The sequence below is a fragment of the Pinus tabuliformis genome, chromosome 1_2 (assembly GCF_031772625.1).
Source record: "Pinus tabuliformis cultivar Carrire ecotype Pingquan chromosome 1_2, CPIR1, whole genome shotgun sequence".
Classification (NCBI taxonomy): domain Eukaryota; kingdom Viridiplantae; phylum Streptophyta; class Pinopsida; order Pinales; family Pinaceae; genus Pinus; species Pinus tabuliformis.
In genome coordinates, this window is record NC_142298.1 from 935,081,416 (window position 1) to 935,089,975 (window position 8,560).

The following is an 8,560-nucleotide window of genomic DNA, read 5'->3' on the forward strand; positions in this document are numbered from 1 at the left end:
TTACTTGGATGATATTATGATTTTTATTAAGACTTGTGAAGAGCATGTCAAGCATGTAAAGCAAGTTCTAGATGTCTTGAAAAAGGAAAAGTTGTATTTGAAGATGTCTAAATGTGAATTTGGAGAAACCTCTTTGGTTTACTTGGGTCATATTGTAGGAGGTGGTGAATTGAAGATTGATCCCTCCAAATTTGATGTTATTGTGAATTGTCCTAAAACCAAAAATGTAACAGAAGTTAGGACCTTTTTGGGAGCAACCTAATATTGGAGAAAATTTATCACTAAATTCTCATTCATTGCACCACCATTACATGCTTTGAAAAGTGTGAAATTCTCATTCATTGCACCACCATTACATGCTTTGAAAAGTGTGAAGAAGGGCTTTCATTGGGGAGGAAAGTAGCAAAAACCCTTTGACACTTTGAAAGAGAAAATCAATGCAACACTAGTTCTAGCACTTCCAGATCTTAAGTAGCGATTTGAAATTCAAACCGATGTAATAAAATATGTTATGGGGGTAGTTTTGATGCAGTATGGTAAGCCATATGTTATCATTCGAAAACATTTTCCAATGAAGTAATTAACTATCCAATGTATGAAAAAGAGTTTCATTATTTGGTACAAAGTGTGAAGAAATGAAGCATTATTTAACGGGTAAAGAAATAATTATTCACATTGACCATCAACGTTTTCAATATTTACAATCGTAAGATAAGCAAGCTAGACAATTCAAATGGATGGGATTTCTGCAGCAATTTCATTTGGTAATAAGGTATAAGAAAGGTATATACACAAAAATTGCAGATATGTTATCAAGGCATATTGTTAATGCATCTGTCATTCTTAAGCATAAATTAATCATGCATGAAATTTATATTGAACATTATGCTCAAGATGAAGATTTTAAAGATGTACATGCAAATTTGAGTCAAGGCTATCATGTTGAAGAGTTAGATTATCATGTTCATAACAAGTTGTTGTATCATCTTAGTAAGTTGTGTATTCCACAGGGTGAAAGAGTCATTGTCATAAGGCAAGCCCATACTTCTTTTATTCTTCGTCACTTTGGTGTACGAAAAATAATTGCTCAGTTACAAAGGTATTGTTATTGGCCTTGTATGAATGAAACTATATCAAGATATGTAAAAGGATGTTTTATGTGCACTACTAGAAATCTAAGCAATATGAAATTGGGTTTTTACACTCCATTTCCTATCCCTTCTCATCCTTGGGAAAGTATTTCTATGGATTTTGTTGGGGGACTAATAATGTCTAGGAAAGGCCATGATTATTTATATGTTGTATTAGATTGTTTCAGCAAAATGTGTATATTGATGCTTTGTAAGAAACATGTTACAACTGAACAAATTGCAAAGATGTTCTTCCAAAATGTATGGGTTCATTTTGGGTTACCTACTCGAATTATTTTTGATCAAGATTCTCTATTTATCAAGAAGTTTTGGTCAATTTTATGGGAACTCATGGACACAATGTTGAATAAGAGCACAACATTCCATCCACAAACCGATGGCTAGATAGAAGTAGTGAACAAAAGTGTAGTGCATCTCCTTCAAGGATATTGTGGCAAGCATTCTAAACTTTGGGATGAGCATTTTCATTACATCTAACATGCCTACAATTGTGTGAAGCAATCATCTACACAAGTATCTCCATTTGAAGCATGTTTTGGTTATTTTCACAAGTCTCCTTTGGATTTCATCTTTCATAAAGATATTGCAGTAGATAGACATAGTGATGTGGACAAAGCCAAACATTTCATTGAAAAAATCCAATTAGTGCATCAAAGGGTACAAGAACAACTAGAGAAAAGCCAAGCCAAGTACAAAGCAAGACATGATAAGCATCGAGTTGATCATGATTTCCAAGTGGGAGATCAAGTTTGGTTGTACATAAACAAGGAAATATTACAAGGTGAAGGTAAAAATCTCAAGCCAATCAGATATGGTAACAACATTTTCCTATTAGATTTGCCACCTTACATGCAAATTTATTATGTTGTGAATGTGGAAAATTTAAGATTGTAGGAGCCTCTTATGATCATTGATCAAGAAGAGAATGTTCATATTCCATCTATATAATATTTTTCTCCTGAATATTAAAATGAGTTGCAAGAAAAACCTATTCTTGATAGGAGGATAAAACTTCATGTAGAGGCAATGTGGAGTATCTTTGTGTGCGGATTAAAGGTACCAATCAAAGCAACGAAAGGTGGATAGTGATCGAGAAAGTGATGGAGTTGTACATACACTTACTTGTTGAGTAAAAACATACTTTTGGTGGTCCAAAGGATTCCAATGGGGAGGAGTGATCTAGGGGATCAAAAATCTGCTAAAAAATGAAAATACTAAAAATCTCCCAAAACCAGCGCCAAATTGTAGAGCTCATCGCTCTGATTCCAATGACGCTTCAATCACCTCATTCTGACACTGTATGAGGAATTTATCGTGTTCTGAAGTTTTTGGCAAACAACAAAAAAAGTCAATGTGCACGGTTGACTTTGTAGTATGTACGCTGACGTGGTAGACTGTATGTTGATGTCAGCAGGATGACTAGGTTGTATGGATGGCACATGGACCAATCCAGTGAGGAAAAGTGGAGGATTTTTATTGGCATAAGGGACTGTATTTGGGCTAATCCTAGGCCACCACATGGTCCAAACAAAGGGCACCATGTGGCCCAATGAGAGATTGCCACATGGCCTCAGGAATGGTGCCAAAAAAAATTTAGTCGACCAAAAGGCTCCCCAGGATTTAACCACACGACCTATAATTCATAGCTCAGTCACTCTATTGTTACACCAAACGTGCCTCTTATTAATGTATGGGCACCATTTTATATTTAATGTCAAGTGATTAGATGGTTGGGTCGACGGGTGCGCCCGATTGACCCAACCCATGTTATATGGAAACCATGTTACCAATCGACCATGGGGGAACTAGAGCTAAGGTGCAAAGGGGTTGGCCCATGGTCATTGTTTGTGGCACGGGATTGTTAGCATAAAGCTGGGGGGCTGGGCCATGTGGCATACCGCCAGTGCCCATGGCCCAATACCATGTGTTGTCATGAGGAACCGAGAACGAAGCCTTCAACAGGGCTATGACCCATTAAAATTTTTAATAAATTTAAAAATCATTTCAACACAACCTCCGTCGAAATTTGTGGATCAAACTCGCGACCTGTGGGATGTTAATTGATGGGTCCAACTAATTGGGGTATTACCTATTTTTTGCCAAATTTGCAGAGCGGAGACCTTTTGTTGAGCAATTTACAAGCGGTTTGAATAAAGAGATCTATTTGCTCAAATTTTAACCTTTTTGAGCTATAGAACCTAGATAAGGGTTTTTGAGCATTTTGGGCATGATGGAAGTGTTAATTTTGCATATTGAAGCTTGTGTGTTGATGTATTGAGCACTTGAGAATATAATAAATAGGTCACCTCTAGAAGCTGGACCCAGAGACATAGCCCGGGATGGGTGAACTCCATTATCAATTTTCTTGTGTTTAATGTTTCATATTTGTCCACTTTTAACTATTTAAATTATGAAAATTTTGCTTAAGTTTGTATACTTTTGCGATCACAATCCATTGCCTAAAATACATGAACAAATTGTAGATTGTTTAATGAAATGTTTAGTTTTTATTTTTGGATCAATGCTCATACATGATTGACCATGATCAAACATGATTAAACATAGTTGAACATTGTCAAACATCACTAACCGTAGTCAAACATGGTCAACTCTTGATGGAGGTGATGATGCAACATATCCATCAAGGAATTTAGTGATTCAACCATAGTCAAGCATGCTCAACAATCATCATAGGTTCTTAACCATAGTTAACCAAAATTAACCATAGCCAAACATGATTAATCATATTCAACCTAGTCAAATATGGCCAACCATGGTTAATAATGGTCGAACATAAATGACCATGGTCAAATTATCATTAACCATCATCAAACATGATTAATCAACCATGATCAAAGATGGTCAACGATATTCAACCATGGTTAAACTTGGTCTAACCTATTCAACCATAGTTAACCATAGTTGAACATGGTTAAACATGAACAAATATGTGTGTCTATTTTAGAATAGGCCTTCCATAATTTTTATTTAAATATCCATACCTATTAGGTAGATGGTAGAGATTTAACCTCCACAAAATATACCAAAATATTCATAGTAGTATTCATAGATCAAGGGTTAAGACTTATCTCCAAGATAGTTATTATGTTTTAATTAAATTATCTCTAATTAATTAATTAATTAAATGAAATGGCATATCAACACTTATCATATGATAAGGCATGGTATTGTAATAAAAGTTATTTACAAGTTAAGAATTATAATGGTAAACTGTGGGTGAATCTCCATGGTTAAGAATATTATGACATATTTTTAATATGTATGTGTGTTTATATTTGATCCAGGTCCGGGTGTGACAAAGGACCCTTCCAAGACCTTTTACTTTCATGATGTGTTAAAATGCATTTTTAAAAGGACATAAATGAATACATGTGCATGTTGTAAAGAAGAAGAACACATCAATCATCAACACATGAAAACATAAGCCGTTGATAACGAAGTTCGTTCAGGAGGGACTACGTCTCCGGGCCCCAACGTCAAGATGGTGTAGGCCACTGCATTAAGTGCTATCAATAGTGGTGATGTACATAGAGGTGAAGCAGTTGTTCGACAAGAAAAACTGCCACAAGGAGGAGACCCATTCACATTGATAAGTGAAAAATGGCTTCTAGACATGTTGTCATTTCATGGTCGTTCTTTTGTGAATCATTTGTTGCATTTTAAAATGTAAAAGTGATGATGTGTTTTCCATCACTTATTCAGCAACAATGATGTCTGGTCTTATTTGGTGTCGCACGTTAAACTATGAAAGTGATGTTGTGTTTCCATCACTTGTCAAAGAAAAAAAATAGTGTATGGCCTTATTATTGTAAATCATGTGTTGCAGTGATGATGTGTTTTCCATCACTTGTTGAAGCAACAATGATATATTGGCCTTGTTTTCGTAGTTGGGGTATTGCGTCCATCTTGTTGTAAACTTGACCACCGAGTATGTGTTATAAACTCGTGTCAAGTGTGGGACGTTTGGGTCATTAGTTGGTCATGAAAGTCAAACATGTAATTTGCAAAACAATGTACTACAGGTGGCAGAGGTAGCAGGTGTCGGCTCGTCGTTTAAGGCTCCGAAGAACAAAGGTGAAGGAGATGGAAGCGAGACCCTTTTAGGACGCTTGTGATGCAGACAAGGTACAAAGAAGTTGCAAGTTATTTTTCATGCTTTTGGAGGACCAAAAGATCCTTAGTGGGGATGATTGATCCAAGTGGCTCTAGAGACACATAGGACAAAGAGGATTTATGAATGCTCGAAAATCAAAGTGTTCAGAATGATGTCAACCTAAGACCAAAGCTTAGATCTCGTCATCCTAATTGTGGTGATGTGAACGGTTCGTCAATCCGAGTCCGTATGCGAAAGTTAGAAGCAGTCAAATTTGGGTTGACTTTTTGATGACTAAGCAGGCTTAAGGAAGCCACAATTTGGACTTTTTCTGGCCACCAGATTCTGGCCAACCTGGGCTGGATTCCGGGCGAAATTGTGGGGTCATTAAATTGACTCCTACGGTCCAAAATTCTGCATTTTAAAAATAAACCATTTTTTATATAAAAATTTAAATATATATATATTTTGGGTGGTGAGCCACCAACCCCGCCACCCTCACAACAACATTCTATATATATGTTACCATATATTTGGGCTGGCGAGAATCGAACCCACTCGGCCACGTGGCTAGCCCGCACCATAGGCGGCCTAATCCAGCATTTAAAACAATAAACCAAACACTCCCCATTAATGTTACCAACCTACCATAATATGACCACATGAAAACTGGTGATCCCAAAACTTAATGTGTGGGAGTTAAGGGGCGAGCCACCCAATGCGGACCCAACCCCCAAAAGGAAATATTTCGGTTTTTATAAAACAGTGTGTGTATTAAAATGGAGGGGTCAGGGTTTGACCACCTAACCTCCTCCTTATAATGTGAATCCTAACCAATCCATCTCAATGAATTTCTTGTTTAATTTGCCAAAAAATTTATATAAAAACCCAATTTGCAAAGTGCACGAGACAGGAGGAACCAGGAGTGGGCACAGATTTCGAGACAGGAGGAGGTTGTGCACACAGTTCGAGGCAACATTATGCAGGAGGGGTGAAATCTCATTTTGTCAGATTTTGACAAATTTTATATGGTTTCAACACCTCTCGACGCCACGAACGTGATGGCGTTGTCCATTTCTCCATCAGAGTTCTGCATTTTTCAGCCACTTTTCAATATGGATGTGGAACCATGATCGCTGTAAAAACAGGGAGCGGAACCATGAGCCTTGAAATTTTCCCGAGGAGGTAATTTTTCTCCATGTCGGAATATAGTCAAGTTTATACTTGTTTTTCACGGTTTTACACAGGGATCACAATGGCGAGGTTAAATTTTCCATTTGAGTTGTATATTTCCAGTCCACCCATGGAGCAGAATCTTTGAGGAATCTAGGGGGAATCTAAAATATTCCTTGAGCCCCAGATTCTCAATTTCTCAGAATCCATATTTTGGATAGTCGATTTTGCACTACTCAACGCCACAAATATGATGGTGCATTCAGATTTGTCTTTCTCTCATTTCATTTTCGAACCACTTTTCTAAGTGCCAGTGCAGATGTCCACATTCATGTGCGAGCAGTCATTTTCATGCAATCGATGCGGTGAGATCGATGGTCTGAACAAATTCAACAATTTTACATCCTCTTCTTCAGATGGCCCTTGGTGGTGAGGTATATGATGTGCTCATGTACTTCTTTATGCATTATGCTGCACAAATCCTTGATTGATGTTGATGCATGATCTTGTTGCTTACATGTTTTCATGATTCCTTTATTGATGTGATGCGGAATCATCTATGGGATGTACTCGTTGTCATGATTCGTCATGTATTTTTTTGAGATCCCTTTGTTGTATGTTGCTGGGATACTCTTGTTGTCGTCATGCATGTTTTTGCATTGAGATCCCTTTTATGCCATGTTGGTGGGATGCTCATCATGCATGAATTTTATGCAATACTGATAGGAGTCTTTTGCTTGAGAGTTCCTGTAGCGGAACACCTCTTAGAGCCACTCCTGCATGAAAGCATTTTTCCTTGTATGATATCGACGTCACCTCTATGTACATCACCACTATTGATAGCACTTAATGCAGCAGCCTACACCATCTTGACACCGGGGCCCGAAGACGTAGTCCCTCCTGGATGAACTCCGTTATCAATGTCATATGTTTTCATGTGTTGATGATTGACGTGTTCCTCTTCTTTACTGCATGCACATGTACTCATTTATGTCCGTTTAAAAATGCAATTTAACACATCGTGAAAGTAAAAGGTCTTGGAAGGGTCCTTCACCACACCTGGACCTGGATCAATATTATATATTAATTATTTTTATAAATAATAATAATAATATTTTAAAATAAAGTTATAATTTAGATCATTTTTATGATCTTTTTAATTTGGGCAATGCGAGTCATAGTCAAATATATTCAAACATGGTTAACTATAGTTACTCATGTTCAACCATAGTCAAACATGGTCAATTATAATTAACCATAATCAACCACAGTCAAACACGATCAACCATAGTTAACCATGATCAACCGTAATCAATCATGGGACATCAAAGTCAACCAAAGTTAATGTGACATAAAAGTCAAATATATTCAAACATGGTTAACTATAGTTACTCATGTCCAACCATAGTCAAACATGGTCAATTATAATTAACCATAATCAACCACAGTCAAACATGATCAACCATAGTTAACCATGATCAACCGTAATCAATCATGGGACATCAAAGTCAACCAAAGTTAATGTGAGTTAAACCTTGATTACATTGGGATGTCACATGAACATTGAAGAACATAATTAGTTCTTTACTGTGACATTATCAATGAGTAAGACAACCATGTTTATCTATAGTGAGCATGGTTAACCATAGTTAGCCATAATTAATTATAATCTATTATTGTTTACCATTTTCAACCATTTCCAACCATAGTCAACCATGATAAAATAACATGGCCAGCCATAGTAAACTTTGTTTAAACATTGTTTATCGTTGTCAAATATGATCAACCATATTCAACCATGGACAAGCGTAGTAAGCTATATTCAACTAAGGTCCAACCACAAACAAACATAATAAACTACACTCAACGAGAGTTCAAAATGTTTACACATAATTAACTATATCCAAACACAATATAATGATACAATGTTCAAACTACATTACAATATTTAAAAATTATTACTAAAATTGGTACCCTCAAAAATCACTGCTACATTCTCAAATCTATTATCAAACTTAAAATCTCATTGAAGTATTTTGCATCATGCAATTAAGTTATAATCTTTAAAAACATTTAGTGGCCATAGTTGGGCCTTTAATGCCATCATTATACACACATAAAA